Source organism: Carya illinoinensis, chromosome 2 (genome assembly GCF_018687715.1).
Source record: "Carya illinoinensis cultivar Pawnee chromosome 2, C.illinoinensisPawnee_v1, whole genome shotgun sequence".
In the NCBI taxonomy this organism is placed as follows: Eukaryota; Viridiplantae; Streptophyta; class Magnoliopsida; order Fagales; family Juglandaceae; genus Carya; species Carya illinoinensis.
In genome coordinates this window covers 23789630-23809990 of record NC_056753.1, presented here as the reverse complement: position 1 = coordinate 23809990, position 20361 = coordinate 23789630, and the positions used below count along the sequence as shown (strand labels likewise).

The 20361-nt window shown below is 34.3% G+C and overlaps 1 non-coding gene and 1 pseudogene across 1 annotated transcript; one reads left to right on the top strand and one right to left on the bottom strand.

The window, feature by feature from the left end:
- Positions 1-2117: 2117 nt before the first annotated feature.
- LOC122302053 lies at positions 2118-2221 on the bottom strand. The gene has a single exon (XR_006240301.1). It is a non-coding gene; the product is annotated as a small nucleolar RNA R71 (small nucleolar RNA).
- Positions 2222-2410: 189 nt separating this feature from the next.
- LOC122301809 overlaps positions 2411-20361 on the top strand; it is a 28444-nt pseudogene continuing 10493 nt past the window's right edge.

The window sequence follows — 20361 nt, the reverse complement described above, 5'->3', positions numbered from 1 at the left end:
AAGAAAGGGGTAGCAATCGGTAGGTGAGGATTTGAGGGGCAGGTTACGTAAGAGATAGAAGGGAGTTGAGGTGTGTTGGTCATGAGTAGAGAGGGAGAGAAGAGAAGCAGTTGGTGAGAGGTGATTAGCTGGAGTTAAAGGGAGTCGGCTGGAATTATTTTTTTCTTGGAGATGTGTAGGTCGGTTGTAGAGAGGGAGAGTGAGACGTGGAAATCTATAGTGAGTGTCGGCTGGGGATTAATTTTCCAAAGAAGGACATAGTCATGAGACGTGTAGGGAGTTGTATTGTGCTAGAAGAGGTAAGTCGGTGCTTGAGTCTTGATTAAAAGAAGAAAGAAGAAGTCGGTTTCTTAGTGGGAGAGCAAGTCGGTTTCTTAGTTTTTTATTGGTTGGAATAAATTCATGTGTTGGAATTGAATAGAGTAGGGGACTTGTGAGTGAAAGAAAGGGAGGTGTTGTGCTGTTTCTGTTTCCTTGCTTTTCATTCGCAGTGGATGTTTTTTTTTACTTGTGGCATAAAGCTCTTGTATTGATTCATTTTCATTTAGAAGAGACGGATGGAATTCAATCTCTGATTTATTCCTCTATATCAATTGGATTTCAGATTTTGTTGTTTCTAAGTTATTGCTTAGTATTTCTTGTGTTAGTTATTTAATGGAGAATACTTATATGATTTCTATAGTATTTGTAATAAATATGTTTGGCTAAATTTTCATACTAAGGTTAGAGGTGAAGTTTAATGATTTAAATATTGTTTCCGGATCTACATAAAATCCATTTTGCGAGCTTGATCGATTGAAAAATTTTATTATTGGATATTTTGATTATCTATATACTCGTCTTGATTCATTGTGATTTCCGAATATAGTGAATGCTTGAGGAATCCTTGTGGTATTCAAATAGATTTGTAAATGTTTTAATCATCAATCGTTCACGCTCAATCATAAGCGACTATTTTTCTTGATCTTAAATGTTAAATCCTCCAATTAAACAAAATCATTATTCTAGTTTAATTGAAGTAAATCGATCGGAAACAATATCATAAATTATTAAACGGATCCTCGAAACCTTAGTCTTTTTCCATATCAATTCATTTTATCATTTTAGTTTGATTCAGTTATTTTATCAATCTTCATTTGATTGTACATTTCTTTTAGTAATTTCGTTTCATTGTTTGAATTTATTTTCTTTATCACAAAAGTCAATCCCTATGGATTCGATCCTGTAAGATACTACAACACCTGTATACTTGCAGGTAAAACTGCACTAAATTTTTGGTTCATTAATTTGAGTCAAAGTTTAGGCGCAACAAGTTTTTGGTGCCGTTGCCGGGGATTGCAACGTGTGATAATTGTTTTTTAGAAAAGGAAAAAAAAAATAATTTTAGTAATCTTTTGCTAATTGTTTTTCATATTCTTTTTGCAGGTACGATTTTTTACAGAAAACAGAGCATGTAACATTGCTTCCATATTCATACCATTTGGTAATCTCATTCCAATTTTTTTTTTCTTTTTTCTTTTACTTTCTTGCTTGTTTTGCATTTTGTTTTTACTTTTTGAATGTGCTCGATCCTCTATGATGAATGATCTCATGGCAACATGATCAAACGGGTAGATTGAGAAGAGAGGAAATCGTTTTAAGAGAATTGGTTGGTACTTTGTCTGGTAATTCAAAAAATTCTCATTCTAGTACCATGGCTGACAATCATAGCATTCATGACGAACAAGAAAATGAAGAGGCACAAAATAATCCGCCAATGAGAACTTTGCGCGAATATTTGCAGCCTACAAGGACAAGTACTCCATCTTGCATGATTTTTCCTACGAATATGGGAAATTTTGATTTAAGACCGGGAGTAATCCAATTACTTCCCAAGTTTCATGACTTAGATTCAGAAAGTCCTTATTTGCATCTAAAAGAATTTCAAGAAGTTTGTGCAACTTTACAAAACCAAACTATCAATGATGATGTTGTTAAATTAAAGTTGTTTCCATTCTCTTTGAAAAAAAAAAGCTAAAAATTGGTTGAACTCCTTGAGACCAAGATCTATTGGCACATGGCAAGAAATGCAAAGAGAATTTCTAAAAAAGTTTTTTCCTACTCATAGGACCAACACTCTTCGCAGAAATATTATGAATTTTTCTCAAAAGGAAAATGAAACATTTTTTCAGTGTTGGAAACGTTTTAAAGAATTATTGCTAACTTGCCCACATCATGGCTATGAGACTTGGCGCACCATTAGTTTCTTCTATGAAGGTTTAACATCTCAAATGCGTCAGTTTGTAAAAATGATGTGTAACGGTGATTTTTTAAATAAAGATCCTGATGACGCTTGGGACTATTTTGACCAGTTAGCTGAAAATGCCCAATCTTGGGATAACACAGATCGTTCTGATCAGTCAAATAAGCCCAAACTCAGTGCCATGTCTCAAGAAGGTATGTATGTTCTTAAAGGAAATGATGATGTGAATGCTAGGATAGCAAGTCTGACAAGAAAAGTCGAAGCCATGGAGGTTAGGAAGGTAAATCTAGTTAAGGCCAGTGAAAAAGAAGAAGAAAATTGTGGCATTTGTGAGATTAGTGGACACCTAACTCAGGATTGTCCAACAATCCCTGCTTTTAAAGAGGTGTTGCACGAACAAGCAAATGTCATGAATTCCTATAGGAGACCATTTTCTTCTCCTTATTCGGAAACATATAATCCTGGATGGAGAAATCACCCCAATTTTAGTTGGAGGAATGAGTCCAATCAAAATCAAAATCCTCAAGGGTCATCTTCTTCTAGTCCTTATGTGCCTCCACATAAGAAAACCCTTGAGGAAACATTACAGGCTTTTATGTAGGGACAAGCAAATATCAACACTCAAACAATGCAGGCCATTACTGAAATGAGAAGTTCTATTAGCGACTTGACCTCTGCATTGCATGCTCAAGAGAAGGGTAAGTTTCCTGCTCAACCTCAGCTGAATCCCAAAGGTAAATTTGAGGTAAGAAATTCAAATCCCTCTAATTCAAAATTTGAACATGCCAAGTCCATCACCACTCTACGCAGTAGAAAAATAATTGATAAGAGTATTTCAACAACGAAAGTTGATGAGACCAACAACTCTTTAAATTCCAAGAGTGATGGTGAACTTGAGAAGGTTGAATTAGATATGCCTGTGAAAGCCCCAATACCTGCTCCATTTCCCCAAAGATTGCAACATTCTCACAAGTTGGTTCAAAATGCTGATATTCTTGAAATTTTCAAACAGGTAAAAATCAACATTCCTTTGTTGGATGCAATCAAACAAATTCCATCGTATGCTAAATTTTTGAAAGATTTATGCACAGTGAAGCGTACGATGAAGGTGCAGAAGAAGGCTTTTCTCACTGAGCCGGTAAGTGCCATCCTCCAGAACAATTCTCCACCAAAGTACAAAGACCCGGGTTGTCCAACAATTTCCTGTGTTATTGGAAATTTTAAAATTGAAAAAGCTTTAGTTGACCTCGGAGCTAGTGTTAACCTCCTACCCTACTCGGTATATGAGCAGTTAGGTCTTGGTGAACTTAAACCCACCAAGGTAACACTCCAACTTGCTGACCGTTCAATTAAAATACCGAGAGGGATAGTTGAGGATGTATTAGTTCAAGTAGGCAAATTTTATTTCCCAGTGGATTTCATTGTTTTGGACACAGAACCTGTCTTTGATATTTGCACTCAAATTCCTATAATTTTGGGTAGACCATTCCTTGCGACCTCAAATGTTTTAATAAATTGTAGGAGTGGTGTGATGATAATATCTTTTGGCAACATGACTTTGGACTTGAATATTTTCAATATTTGTAAACAACCTGGTGATGATGATGATGTGCATGAAGTAAATCTGATCCAAACTCTTGTTCAAAATAAATTTGATTTTTCAAGTTTTTCTAACCCTCTTGAGGCTTGTTTGGTTCATGGTACAAATTTTGATGATGATTTTGTGCTTGCATCTAGAAATTTTTTGCTAGAATCTACTCCTATAATGGACACTGATAAATGGAGAACACGTTTTGAGAAATTACCACCTCATGATGTCATGTCTCTCCCTTCAAGTGTGCAAACACCAAAACTCGACTTGAAACCTCTACCTGCTGATCTCAAATATGTATTTTTAGGTCAAGTGGAGACATTACCAGTGGTCATTTCATCAAAATTGGATGAAATTCAGGAGAGCAAATTGATTGGTGTTCTCATTGAACACAAAGAAGCAATAGGATGGACCATAGCTGATATCAAAGGTATCAGCCCTTTGATTTGTACCCACAAGATTTATCTAGAGGACAATTCTAAACCCTCTATAGAAATGCAGCGTAGACTGAACCCTAACATGAAAGAGGTTATCAGAGCAGAGGTGTTAAAACTTCTGGATGTAGGGATCATTTACCCTATTTCTGATAGCAAATGGGTTAGTCCCACGCAGGTGGTACCCAAGAAATCTGGTGTGACTGTCGTTAAGAATGCTGATAATGAATTGATCCCAACTAGAGCTACTACTGGTTGGCGTATGTGCATTGACTACAGAAAACTGAATTCTGTCACCAGAAAGGATCATTTTCCCCTACCATTCATGGATCAAATCATTGAACGTGTAGCGGGCCATAAATTCTATTGCTTCCTAGATGGTTATTCTGGATATAACCAAATTGAGATTGCTCCTAAAGATCAAGAAAAGACCACTTTTAAATGTCCATTTGGTACCTTTGCATATTGAAGCATGCCATTCGGATTTTGTAATGCTCCTGCTACATTTCAACGATGCATGATGAGCATACTCAGTGACATGGTAGAGCGTTTCGTTGAAATATTCATGGATGATTTTTCTATTTTTGGTGATTCATTTGATAAATGTTTGACTCATTTGGAAAGAGTGTTGATTAGATGCAAAGAAAAGAATTTGATTTTAAACTGGGAGAAGTGTCATTTTATGGTCACTCAAGGGATTGTTCTTGGTCACATTGTTTCTTCTCAAGGTTTTGAAGTGGACAAGGTCAAAATTGAATTAATTTCTAAATTGCCCATCCCAAAGAATATCAGGGATATCAGATCTTTTCTAGGTCATGCAGGTTTTTACAGGAGGTTCATCAAAGGCTTCAGCACAATTTCTAGACCTTTGTGCAATTTATTCTCAAAGGAAAATTCTTTAGTGTGGACTGATAATTGTGAGTTAGCTTTTACAAAGCTAAAATGTATGTTGATTTCAGCCCCAATTATGCGATCACCTGATTGGAATTTACCATTTGAAATTATGTATGATGCTAGTGATTATGCTGTTGGAGCTGTGTTGGGCCAACGTAAGGACAAAAAGCCTTGTGTTATTTATTATGCAAGTAGAACTTTAAACAGTGCTCAAATGAATTATTCAACAACTGAAAAAGAGCTACTTGCGGTAATTTTTGCACTTGACAAATTTCGCTCTTATTTGATTGGATCTCAAATTGTCATCTTTACTGATCATGTTGCGTTAAAGTACCTTTTAGCAAAAAAAGATGCAAAGCCCAGGTTGCTTAGATGGATCCTTTTGCTGCAAGAATTTGATCTGATAATCAAAGATAAAAAAGGAGTTGAGAATGTTGTTGCTGATCATCTTTCTAGACTTGTTCTTTCAAATTCCATCATGGTACGCTGACATTGCTAATTTTCTTGCTACAGGTGAAATTCCTCACATTTGGACTCAACAAGATAAGAGGAAATTTTTTGTGGAGGTAAGAAAATTCTTTTGGGATGATCCATATCTGTTCAAGTATTGCCCAAATCAGATAATTAGACGATGTGTTCCCAATAACGAATTTCAAAGTGTGATATCTTTTTGTCACTCTGGGGCATGTGGTGGCCATTTTTCTGGAAAGAAAACTGCTTTTAAAATTTTGCAATGTGGTTTCTATTGGCCTACCATTTTCAAGGACACCCATGAATTTTGTAAAACTTGTGAGCGTTGTCAAAAGTTGGGAGGTATTACCCGCCGGAGTATGATGCCATTAAATCCAATTTTGGTTGTTGAAATATTTGATTGTTGGGGCATTGACTTCATGGGACCCTTCCCAGTTTCTTTTGGCAATCTCTACATTTTGGTAGCTGTGGATTATGTGTCCAAATGGATTGAAGCTGTTCCATGCAAAAACAATGATCACAAAGTGGTACTGAAATTTTTGAAAGAAAATATTTTATTAAGGTTTGGAACACCTCGAGCCATTATCAGTGATGGGGGTAAACATTTTTGTAATAAACCTTTCGAGGCCTTAATGCGAAAATATGATATTACTCATAAGGTTGCTACCCCTTATCATCCACAAACAAGTGGCCAAGTTGAGGTATCTAATCGGGAGATCAAAATTTTTTTTAGAAAAGACGGTTAACCCAAGTCGCAAAGATTGGTCTTTACGACTAACCGACGCACTTTGGGCATACCGTACTACTTTTAAAACCCCGATTGATATGTCCCCATATCGACTCATTTTTGGAAAGGCATGTCACTTACCTGTGGAATTGGAACACAAAGCTTATTGGGCAATCAAGCGATTTAATTTTGATGTGGATAAAACTTGCTCTCTTCGTAAGTTTCAGCTTAATGAGTTAGAGGAAATCAGGAATGAAGCTTACGAAAACTCTTGCATTGCCAAGGAGAGAATGAAAATTTTTCATGACAAAAATATTTTTCAAAAATCTTTTGAACCTTCCCAAAAAGTTTTGTTGTATAATTCAAGGCTCCATTTATTTCCTGGCAAGCTTCGATCCCGATGGATCGGCCCCTTTGTTGTAAAAACTGTTTATCCTTTTGGGGCCATTGAGATAGAAAATCCAGAGAATGGTAATGTTTTTAAAGTTAATGGACAAATGTTAAAACCATTTTTGGATGATTTTACTCTAGAGGTTGAGTCCAGTACTCTGGAGGATCCTACTTATCAGAATTAGTTTCTGATTCCTCATTGTATATACCGTATTTGTTTGTTTTGTTTTTCTTTTTTTTGCTTTTTATGTTTTTAACTTTGACAGAAATCTACTCTTTATGTGTGCTCGAATATCTCAGGTGAATTCTTTCCTCTCTGTTTAATCATTTTCGTCTCAATATATGTTCAGCAGTGTTTATCTTGCTCCAATTCATACCTGTATAGCATACATTATCGAACATTCAATTGCTGAACATTGAGGACAATGTCACATTTAGTTGCGGGGAGGGTTTTCTGTTGAAAATTTATTAGTACCTAAAAAAAAAAGAAAAAAAAATCAATCAAATAAAAATTTTAAAAAAAAAATTGTGAGGTGCATTGAAACATAAATGATTTACACACACTTCTGGCATTTTTGTGAAATTTGAGTATCTTGGTGGAGTAGTTGAGTGGAATTATTTTGTAAAGATTTATTTTCAACCTTAAGCATAGAACATGACTTATGATGCATCATATTTTGTTGAGGAGTGACTTGAAACACCGGGATGCGATATTTACAAAAATAAGAATTAGTTTGATTTGTATAGAATGAAGGGCAAGTTTTGAAAGAACATTTTGCACATGCTTATACTTGTAGTGTTCCTCATTAATGTTCATTGATTTAAAACAGCAGAAGTAAATTGCAGGACTACAGAGCCTTATAAAAAAAAAAAAAAAAAAGAAAGAAAGAAAGAAAGAAATTGGAAAAAAAATCATGTAATTTTTCCTGAATAAAGGGCTAGAAACAGTTACCCAAAACTTTGGGGGTTGAATGTTCAACCTTTAAACAGAGTTGGCGTGAAAACTGCTAGTCTCTTAGGCTTTGAGGTAGTTAGAATCAATAATGATTAATCTTAAGGTTGAAAAATCGTATGATAAATCATGCTTATTAGTGAGGAACATACAGAGGTTTAGCCACACACACATATCCGAGTTCTAAGACATTTACCCCAATTCTATGTGAACAATTGTTGAGACTTTCCTTGTGGATACAACTCCTGGTGTTGAGTAGTCACGAATCAAATTTTTGTAAGAATTCAGAATTATGTTTGATTGTTTTTGTTTGAATTTCGAGTTTTATGTAATGTTCATCTCAATTAATTTTCACTATTTTGCTCAAGGATTAGCAAAAAGCTAGTTCGGGGGTGTGATTGAGCTGAAATATTGCATATTTTAGCTATTTAAAACCAATGTATTTTAAATTCTTCGTGACACTATTATTGGTTTTAGATGGAAAAATGATTTTTAAGCATAAATACGAGTTGTGATTTTTAATTGATTGATATCATGTTTATGCTTAATTTTATAATTATGATTTAATGGGACAATATTTCCTCACATATATAGTCTGTTTTTGATAATCTATTTTTCTTTTAATTTATTTTTGAGTGTTATTTCTTTCTTCTTATTTTCAGTTTAAATAAAATTCAAATGAGATCCGGTTGGAACTTTTGACCAAAAGTGCATATTAATTGAGAGGAATGAAAAGAAGGAAGACGTAATTGGGCAGCTACTTGTTTGGCTTAACTTTCATCGGTTGGTGCAGCTAAATTAAGGTAAGGAACATGTGATGGATTGAAAGAGAAGCCGTTTGAAGTGTGAAGACATGCTTGAGTTTTCAACCAAGTGTGAATTGAAGATGGAATTCAGCTGGTTAATTTGATTGGAGGAAGAGGGGGTTTGAGTGGAGTAGATAGATGCCATGCATTACTTGACTTGGAGGAAGGGCAGCACCAACTTGAGGCAGCCATCTAAAGATATATATATATATATGTGTGTGTGTGTGTGTGTGTGGCTGGATGGCAGAAATTGAAAAGGTGAAGAGAAGAGATAAGAGAAGTGCCGTGCTTGAAGTAGAGTGCCATATTCAACAAGAGAAGTCGGCTGAAGTGAATTGTGGTTGGGGGAAGTTTGGTGCCGACTTAATATATAAATATATTGCTGGACGAAAAGAGAAAAGAGAGGGAGTCGGTGGGTGCAAAAGTTGAAAGAAGAAAGTGTGCAGTTGGTCAGCTGGAATTGAGAGAAAAGTGTAGGAAAATCGGTGGTGATTGAAAGAAAAAGGAATTGTGATTGGAGGAGGGAGTTTGGATGACTAGAAGCAGCTATATATATATATATATATATGTTTCTGGACGTAAAAGAAAGGGGTAGCAATCGGTAGGTGTGGATTTGAGGGGCAGGTTACGTAAGAGATAGAAGGGAGTTGAGGTGTGTTGGTCATGAGTAGAGAGGGAGAGAAGAGAAGTAGTTGGTGAGAGGTGATTAGCTGGAGTTAAAGGGAGTCGGCTGGAATTATTTTTTTCTTGGAGATGTGTAGGTCGGTTGTAGAGAGGGAGAGTGAGACATGGAAATCTATAGTGAGTGTCGGCTGGGGATTAATTTTCCAAAGAAGGACATAGTCATGAGACGTGTAGGGAGTTGTATTGTGCTAGAAGAGGTAAGTCGGTGCTTGAGTCTTGATTAAAAGAAGAAAGAAGAAGTCAGTTTCTTAGTTTTTTATTGGTTGGAATAAATTCATGTGTTGGAATTGAATAGAGTAAGGGACTTGTGAGTGGAAGAAAGGGAGGTGTTGTGCTGTTTCCGTTTCCTTGCTTTTCATTCGGAGTGGATGTTTTTTTTTACTTGTGGCGTAAAGCTCTTGTATTGATTCATTTTCAATTAGAAGAGACGGATGGAATTCAATCTCTGATTTATTTCTCTGTATCAATTGGATTTCATATTTTGTTGTTTCTAAGTTATTGCTTAGTATTTCTTGTGTTAGTTATTTAATGGAGAATACTTATGTGATTTCTATAGTATTTGTAATAAATATGATTGGCTAAATTTTCATACTAAGGTTAGAGGTGAAGTTTAATGATTTAAATATTATTTCCGGATCCAGGTAAAATCCATTTTGCGAGCTTGATCGATTGAAAGATTTTATTATTGGATATTTTGATTATCTATATACTCGTCTTGATTCATTGTGATTTTCGAATACAGTGAATGCTTGAGGAATCCCTGTGGTATTCAAATAGATTTGTAAATGTTTTAATCATCAATCGTTCACGCTCAATCATAAGCGACTATTTTTCTTGATCTTAAATGTTAAATCTTCCAATTAAACAGAATCATTATTCTACTTTAATTGAAGTAAATCGATCGGAAACAATATCATAAATTATTAAACGGATCCTCGAAACCTTAGTCTTTTTCCATATCAATTCGTTTTATTATTTTAGTTTGATTCAGTTATTTTATCAATCTTCATTTGATTGCACATTTCTTTTAGTAATTTCGTTTCATTGTCTGAATTTATTTTCTTTATCACAAAAGTCAATCCCTGTGGATTCGATCCTGTAAGATACTACAACACCTGTATACTTGCAGGTAAAACTGCACTAAATTTTTGGTTCATTAATTTGAGTCAAAGTTTAGGCGCAACATTACCTATAGAATCTGTGCTGATTTTTACTGATGTGATCATGAGCATTGCTTTTTCCTTCCATTCCAAACTTCTTAACAAGGTCTCTTGCATACTTAGTTTGTGAGATAAAACTTTCTTCTCTACTTTACTCACCAATCATGCTCATTTTAAACTCGGATTTCATTTCAGTAGAAAAATCATTTGCAAGAGAATCAATTGTTGCTCCAAAAAAAAAATATATCACCAACATAGATTTGAGCAAATAGAAGTTGCTTACCAAATCTTCTTATGAAATTAGCTTGTAAGTAAGCTATTAATCTTTCATACTAGCATGAAATGCTTGTTTCAGTCCATAGAGTGCATTTTTTAACCTATAAACATGTTCATGATAGAGGTGATTAATAAAGTTTTTAGATTGTTTAGCATATACCTCTTCTTCTACTGTCCATTTAAGAATTTAGTCTTGACATTCATTTGATATACTTGAAGTATGGATTCTAAGCAAGTGCAAGGAGAATGCAAACAGATTCTGAATGAGCCATAAGGGCAAATGTCTCATCAAAATTAATCCCAACTTGTGTGTATCCTTGTGCAACTAATATTGCTTTATTTCTCAGAATGGTACTATGCTTATTGGACTTGTTTTTGAAGATCTACTTAGTTCAATGATGTTGTCATTTTCTAGTTTAGGAACTAACTCCCATACATCATTTCTAGTGAATTGACCCAACTTTCATTATTCAATGCTTCCTCAAATTTTTTTGGGTTCAATCAGTGATAAATAACACACAAAAGAAACTTGATTTAGTACTCTTCTTCTAAGTCTCATTCCTTCATCTTGCTCACCAAGTATATTCTCCCTTGGATGATTATGAACAACCCTTGAGGGTTCTTTGTCTTGTGGAGGAAGTGAGTTTTGTGGTGTTTGCTACATGTGATCTTCTTCATTTTGCACTTGTGAGTCCTTTTCAATTGCTTGCACCAACTCCTTCATATTTTCAAGTTCCCTTTTGGTAGTCTCGGCTGAAATGTCATCCACAACAACATTGCCCAATTCTATAACAGTTTTTGTACACAGGTTGTAAACTCTAAAAGCCTTGTTATATAAGGAATAACCAAGGAACACTCCTTCATAACTCTTGCTATCAAAATTTATGTGAGTTTTCTCGATCTTGCAAGATGTAACACTTGCTGCCAAAGACTCTAAAATACTTTATTGTGGGCTTTTTATTTTTCCACAAGCCATAAGGTGTATGCTTGGTGCCGGGCCTCAGGACCACTCTATTTAGAATATGACTTGTTGTGTTTATAGCTTCCCCCCAAAAATATAGTGCCATCTTTTTGCTGCTCAACATAGTTTGGTTATTTCTTGAATAGCTCTATTTTTTCTTTCTACTACTCTATTTTGTTATGGAGTGATTGAAGCAGAAAATTCCTAACATATGCTCTGTTCATCACAAAAAAAAAAAAAAAAAAGTTAGTATTCTCTAATTCTCTACCATGATCATTATGTATTCTAGAGATAGAACATCTTTCTCTATTTGTAATCTCTTGAATAGCTTTTTGGCAAGGTCAAATGCTTCATATTTTTCTCTCAAGAGGATTGTCCATGTATATCTCTAAAATTCATCCACAACAACCATAATATATTGCTTTTCACCAAGACTCTCAGTTTGTGTTGAACCCATCAAGTCCATGTGCAACAGCTCAAGTGGCCAAGAAGTAAGAATATGAGAAACTTTCTTGTGTTGAGTTGTAATTTGCTTTTCCTCTTGGCATGATCCACACACCATTTTCTTTTCTTTAATAGCCTTGGGTAGTCCAACTACAATTTCTCTTTTTGAAATTTTTGATAGATCTCTAAGATTAATGTGCCCAAGACATTGATGCCACAACTCGGCTTCATCAAGTAAGACTCTATGAAAACTCAAACTTGATGTAGAGGAGCTCCATAGTAATTATCTGAGGTTCTAGTGCCCTTTAAAATCCATTCTCTAGACTTAGTTATAGATATTGCATTCATCTTTTGAAAACCACAAAGAAAGATTATCATTACAAAATTGACCAATGCAGAGTAAATTAGCTTTAAGACTACTAACAAATAAAAAAAATTATGAAGAATAGGCAATCCAGATATTTAATACTCACTTTCCCTTCTACAGTGGACTTGCTACCATCTCCAAATGTCACGATGCTTTCATAAGTTGGTTCAATATTCTTGAATAGTATTTTATCTCCAAACATGTGTCTTGAGCAAGCACTATCCAAGTACCAAAGGCAATTCTTCATTGATCTAAGTGTTGTGTGTGCAACTAGATACGACATCTTCCATGAGAATTTTTTGAATGACTTGACTTGGATACAACATGAGTTTGAGCATTTACACCTTGACTTCCTTTGACAAAAACAATACCTTTAGATGTAGTGGCGGCGATTAATGAGGTTGGATATTTATTGCCTATGGAAGTTGTGTGCCCTAAATCAATTCTATCACAAATGGACTTCTAAAACTCAACATTTCTTCCAATTTATGTGTTGCAGTTTTTTGTTTCCAATACTAGAAATTTTTCAATTTTTTTTTTCTAGTGCAGCGTTTTGATCATTTAATCTTGATACTTTAGCATAAGAAATTCTCAACGCTTTAGAAAAGCTATTCTTCTCATTCTCCATAGTAGTGAGTTTATTGTATAGCTTCTTGTTGAGTTTTTTCAGTTTGACCACTTCTTCACATAAATAATTATATGCTTCCTATACACTCAGTTGGTCAGCATCAACAAGTGCTACATCCGAGTCACTATCATCACATTCACTCTTAGATTTTGTTAGCACAATATGAGGAAAATCCTTAACAAAAGTAGAAAAATTTATAAAAGAGTTTTCATCATCAGATGATGAGCTTGAAGTTTCAGAATCTGAACTGTCACTAAGTGTGACATTCAATGTTTTTCCTTTATTTTTCTTAAAATTTGGACATTCAACTCTTATGTGACCATAATCGGAACATTCATGTCACTTTACTTTGTCATTTTTCTCAAATTTATCTTCATTCCAATTTACAGGAATTCTTTACCTCATTTTTTTATTTCCACTAGCTTTCTTGTTAAACATGAATTTTCTAAATTTCCTTGCAATGAGAGCTACGTCCTCATTGTTCAGCTTTTCTTCATCAAAAAAACTCTCGCGATCTTCTTTTATAGTTTTTAAAGCGATGCAATCGCATTCTCTGCTCCAATTGCTGTTTTTGTTTCTGTATTCCTGATTTATCCACTAGGTCAGTCGGGTTGGTTCTTTGCGCCTAGCTTTGGTGTAGCAGCTATATTTCGATTCATCCTCTTTTTCCAAGGGTTTCATAATTGGACATTGAACCCATTTCATATGATGGGGGTTGCTGGTGTATTGGGCGCTGCTCTGCTAAGACTTTCCTTTTCTTGTTTGAGGAAGTGAGGATTCATATGTTTATAAGAAATTGACCAGTTCTTCAATTTTTATTGAATCCAAATCTTTGCTTTCCACAATAGTAGTAACCTTAGGCCGAAATATTTCAGGTAAACATATCAAAATCTTCCTCACAACTATTAAGTTTTCGACTTTTTCACCGATTAAACTTAGAATTTACAATATTGTTAAGCTTAGCATAGAAATCATTAATGATTTAATCTTCCAGCATCTTAATCTCTTCAATTTTTGTGGTTAGCAATTGTAATATAAAAATTTTCACAATTTTTGTTCCTTCCTGTATAAACTCCAAGATGTCCTATGCTTCTTTAGCAACTTCACACATGGAGATTCTTTTAAATTTTTATGGGAATACAACCATGAAAATAACAATCAGTCCCTTGTTATTCTAGTTACAATTGCTAATCTTAGCTTTTGTCCAAGCATCAATAGTTGCCTCAGGTTTAGTCCATCCTCGTTCAAGTGAGTACCATACACGTTTATCCAACGATTAGAGGAAAGCCCTCATATGTACTTTCTAATATGCATAGTTTTTGCCATTGATTGAGTTTCAACCATAGGATTTTCAGGAGAAAAGTGAATATTAGAAGATGAGGTTTTGGCTACTACCAAGGTAGAGAGAAATGAGTCGTTTTTCGGGTCAAGTAAGATAGTTAATTAACAAAGGTTTTGCAATTGACAACTTTCTTTTAATGTGATCTGTGCTCCTATAGAAAATGTTGTCATTGACTACTCTGCCACACTTCAATGGAAAAAACTATGCATATTGGAAAGTACGTATGAAGGCTTTCCTCAATTCGTTGGATGAACGTGTATGGTACTTAGTTGAATGAGGATGGACTAAACCCGATGCAACTATTGTTGCTTGGACAAAAGCTAAGATTAGCAATTGTAATTGGAATAACAAGGGACTGAATGCTATTTTTATGGTTGTATCCCTATAAGAATTTAAAAGAATCTCCATGTGTGAGGTTAAGCATGGAACATCTTGGAAGTTACACATGAGGGAACAAAATTTGTGAAAATTTTAAAATTACAATTGCAAACCTCAAAATTTGAAAAGATTAAGATGCTAGACGATGAAAGCTTTAATAATTTCTATGCTAAGGTTAACGATATTGTAAATTCCAAGTTCAATCTCGATGAAAAATTTGAAGACTCAATAGTTGTAAGGAAGATTTTGAGGTCTCGAACTGAAAGGTTTTAGCCTAAGGTTATTGCTATTGAAAAAAGTAAAGATTTGGATGCAATCGGGTTGAAGAGCTGGTTGGTTTCTTACAAACATATGAATCCTCACTTCCTCAAACGACAAAAGATAAGTCTATTGCTTTAAAAACTGTAAAAGAAGATCGTGAGGATTTTTTTTGATGAAGAAAATCTAAACGATGATATAGCTCTCATTGCAAGGAAATTCAGAAAATTCATGTTTAACAAGAAAACTAGTGGAAAGCAAAAATGAGGTAAGGAATTTCCTATAAAGAAAAATGAATTTGAAAATTGGAATAAATGTAAATTTGAGAAAAACACAAAGAAAAGTGCCATGAATGTTCTAGTTATAGTCGCATAAGAGTTAAATGTCCAAATTTTATTAAAAATAAAGGAAAAACATTGAACGCCACATTTAGTGAAAGTTCATATTCTGAAATTTCAAATTTATTGTCTGATGATGAAAACTCTTTTATGACTTTTTCTACTATTGTTAATGATTTTCCTCATATTTTGCTAACAAAATCTGAAAGTGAATGTAATGATAGTGACTTGGATGTAGCACTCGTTGATGCTGACCAAGAGCCAAGTGTACAGGAAGCATATAATGATTTATGTGAAGAAATGGTCAAATTGAAAAATCTCAACAAGAAGCTATACAATAAACTCACTGCTATGGAGAATGAGAAGAATAATCTTTTTAAAGCACTGGAAATTTTTAATGTTAAAGTATCAAGAATAAATGACCAAAAGGCTACACTAGAAAAAGAACTGAAAGTTTTCCAGGAGTGCAAACAAAAAACTGCAACACAAAAATTGGAAGAAATATTGAGCTTTTAGAAGTCCGGCTATGATAGAACTATTTTAGGATACACAACTCCCAAAGGCAAAGAACATCTAGCCTTATTATCCACTGCCACTACATCTAAATGTATTGTTTTGTCAAAGGAAGTCAAGGTGTAAATGCTCAAAATTATGTTGTATCCAAGTGAGGTCATTCAAAACTTTCTCATTAAAAGAGCAATCTTAGAAAGCCTTAAGAGAGTTAAATATGAAGGTAAGTTTATTCCTACTTGTCATCATTGTGGTATTACTGGCAATATAAAGCCATGTTACTTTAACTTGTATAAAGTGCATAAAAGTGAAGGTGAAAGAAAATAAAAAAGGAATGACAGACTTTAGAAAATCAAGTTGATGATATGAAAATCACATTCATAAGTCTCAAGCTTGGTGAGTTAGCAGAATTTTGTCTTCACAATAAAGAAAATAGCGAACAAAGCGTTGAATGGTTAAAGAAGATGTTGTGTGTCTAGTTACACATACAACACTTAGATCAGTGGAAAATTGCCTTTGGCACCTAGACGATGCTTGCTCAAGACACATGTTTGGAGGTAAAGCACTATTCAAGAAGGGGAATGGAGTATTGAAATACCTGGATAGCCTATTCTTCATAATGTTTTATTTGTTAGTGATCTTAAAGCTAATTTACATAGCATTAGTCAATTTTGTGATGATAATCTTTTTGTGCTGTTTCAAAAGATGAATGCAATGTCTACAACCAAGTTGGAGAATGGATTTTAAAAGACACTAGAACCTCAGATAATTGCTATGGAGTCCCCTCTACATCAAGTTTGAGTTGTCATAGAGTCTTAATTGATGAAGCAGAGTTGTGGCATCAATGTCTTGGACACATTAATTTTAGAGATCTATCAAAAATTTCAAAAAGAGAAGTTGTAGTTGGATTGCCCAAGGCTATTAAAGCCAAGAAAATGGTGTGTGGATTATGCCAAGAGGGAAAGCAAACTATAGCTTAACACAAAAAAGATTATCATATTCTTACCTTTCGGCTACTTGAGCTGTTGCACATGGACTTGATGGATCCAACACAAACCGAGAGTCTTGGTGGGAAAAAGTATATTATGGTTGTTGTGGATGATTTTTTAAGATATACACGGACTATCCTCTTGAGAGAAAATTCTGAAGTATTTGACCTTGCCAAGAAGCTATTCAAAAGACTACGAATAGAGAATGATGTTTCTATCTCTAGAATGCGTAGTGATCATGGTAGGAAATTTGAGAATACTAACTTTTTCTTCTTTTTGTGATGAACAAAGCATACATCAGAAATTTTCTACTCCTATCACTCCACAACAAAATGGAATAGTGGAAAGGAAAAATAGAGCTATTCAAGAAATGACTTGACCTATGTTGAGCAGCAAAAGGATGGCACTATATTTTTGGGGAGAAGTTGTAAACAAAACAAGTCATATTCTGAATATAATGGTCCTAAGACCTTGCACCAAACATGCACCTTATGGCTTGTGAAAAAATAAAAAGCCCACGATATAGTATTTTAGAGTCTTTGGCAAGAAGTATTACATCTTGTGAGATCAAGAAAAATCACATAAATTTGATAGTAAGAGTGATGATAGAGTGTTCCTCGGTTATTCCTCAAATAGCAAGGCATATGGAGTTTACAACCTGCATACAAAAACTGGTATGGAATAGATCAATGTAGTTGTGGATGACATTTCAGTCGAGACTACCAAGAGAGAGCTTGAAAATATGAAGGAGTTGGTGCAAGCTATCGAAGAGGACTCACAAGTGCAAAATGAAGAAGATCACAAGGAGCAAACACCACAATGCCATGCATAAGAACTCCATCAATTCACTAGAAACAATGTATGGGAGTTCTTTCCTAGACCAAAAAATTACAACATCATTGGAACTAAATGGATCTTTAAAAACTGGCCCGTTGAGCATGGTACCATTGTGAAAAATAAAGTAAGACTAGTTGCATAAGGATACACACAAGTGAAGGGGATTGATTTTGATGAAACATTTGCCCCTGTGGCTTGTTTAGAATCTGTCCGCATTCTCCTTGCACTTGCTTGTCATCTATACTTCAACTTATATTAAATGGATGTCAAGAGTACATTCTTAAATAAACTATTACAAGAAAAGGTATATGCTGAACAACTTAAAGGTTTTATTAATCACCTCTATCCTGAACATGTTTACAGGTTAAAAATGGCACTCTATGAATTGAAACAAGCACCTTTTGCATGGTATGAAATATTGACAGTTTACTTATTTGATCATGATTTCACTAGAGGACAAGCTGATAGGACTCTTTTCATAATAAGATCTGGTAAGCAACTTCTATTTACTCAAATCCATGTTGATGATTATTTTTGGAGCAACACTTGATTCTCTAGCATATGATTTTGCTACTAAAATGAAATCTAAGTTTGAAATGAGCATGATTGGTGAGTTAAACTTTTTCTTAGGCATTCAAGTCAAAGTAAAGAATAAATTTTTATCCAACAATCTAAGCATGCTAAAGACCTTGTTAAGAAGTTTGGAATAGAAAGAAAAAGCAATGCTTGCACTCCCATGAGCAGATCAATAAAAATCAGTATAGATCCGATAGGTAAGAACATTGATCCTACTCTTTATAGAAGCATGATAGGAAGTCTGTAGTATATTACTGCTAGTAGACCCGATATAGCCTTTAGTGTTGATGTGTGTGCTCGATTTCAAGCTAATTCAAAAGAATCTCATCTTACAGTAGTAGAAAGAATAATTAAATATCTAAATGTAATTGTTAATTATGGGATTTGGTATTATTCTAAAGACACTAACCTAATACTAGTTGGTTATTCAAATGTTGATTGGGCTGGAAATGCTAATGATAGAAAGAGTACTACTGGAGGATGTTTCTATGTAAGTGAGAACGTTGTAGCTTAGATGAGTAAAAGCAAAATTTAATTTCCTTGTCTACTGCTGAAGCCAAATATAGCTACAAGGAATTGCTGTACACAACTGCTATGGATGAAAAAGATGCTTAAAGGCTATGGTTTTTCTCAAGATATTACGACTATTTATTGTGATAATTCTAATGCTATTAGCATTTTAAAAAAAATCCTGTTTAGCAATCTAGGACCAAGCATATTGACATTAGACATCATTTTATTAGATACATGGTCTAATCTAAAATAGAATCTTTGGAATATGTGCCTACTGAATAGTAATTGGTTGATTTGTTTACTAAACCTTTAGATAGTTCAAGGTTTGAGTTTTTAAGGAAAGCCATTAGAGTGTGATATCAAGTGAGAGAAACCTTGTGTTTTTTGTTGCATTAGTCTAGGATATGCATTTTATTTATTTATTTATTCTTATATTTTTGTTTTTCATTTTTTTTTAAATAAAAAACAAAATATATACTATTTTTTTCTTGTTTATTTCTAAGTTTATTTTTTTGAGGAAAGTGCATACTTGATGTGTCAAGGTATGAGCACTTGTGTTATCACATACTGAATTCTTGAACTTATGCATTTTTCTATTTTGTGCAGTCAACTTTATGTATACTAACCCTATGGATAATCTTGGCAAAGTTCATTTACAAGCACTATGAGGAACTTATATTTATGTTTATTATAATTATGTTTTGTATTTATTATTTAGATGCTCACAATAAAGGGAGCCATGCCTTGAATTAAATAATACTAGTTTAACCTAGTACAATAATAAAGAGATCTCCCAGTGCCAAACACTAATAGTTGATCCATATTAAAAGTCGGTGTTTAATTATTACGGAAAAAGACAAACACCATACACGGATTTGTCCCTTAAGTCCTTATAGGAAAAATTATTGCTCTAATCATTGTGAAAAAAGATGAGCAACAAAAATAGACATATCAAAGGATAGTGCAAACTAGTGTTTGAAGGAGATACTTATTCATGTATCTAGGCCATAGTATAAAATTTGACTTTTGAGATGAATGAAAACTCTTTGTAGCATATATAAAAAGGAAATACTCATGAATAATAATCATAAAAATATATATAAGTGAAAAAGAGATAAAAAGTCATTATGTTTATATAAGTTTGCTCACTCACCCACACATATGAACTTTTGTGACGCCCCCAAATCCCCACGCACAGACACGGGGAAATCGAAACGTCCGGATGGTGACAACCCGGGTTACCACCCTATCGACGAGTGCCAAGTGTGTGCAAAAGCAACATATGTGCATGAAGAAATACGCAGCGGATAACGAAAGTCATATAACTAAGTACCAGAATTTTTCTTAACATAAAACAAACTGTTTAAAACATACATAAATAAAATATTACAAACACACAAATATAGTTTTAAACCAAACTATAAAGCATAACTTCGACTCAAAACTCCGACAGAGCCGCATCCTCGGGCTCAGCCTCCTCCTCCTCCTCGAATCCTGCACCAAAATCTACGGAACCAAAAATGGTACCGCAGGTAAGTAAAACCCAAACACCACCAGATAAAAGCATATAGAACTCAAACAAAATGCATGAAG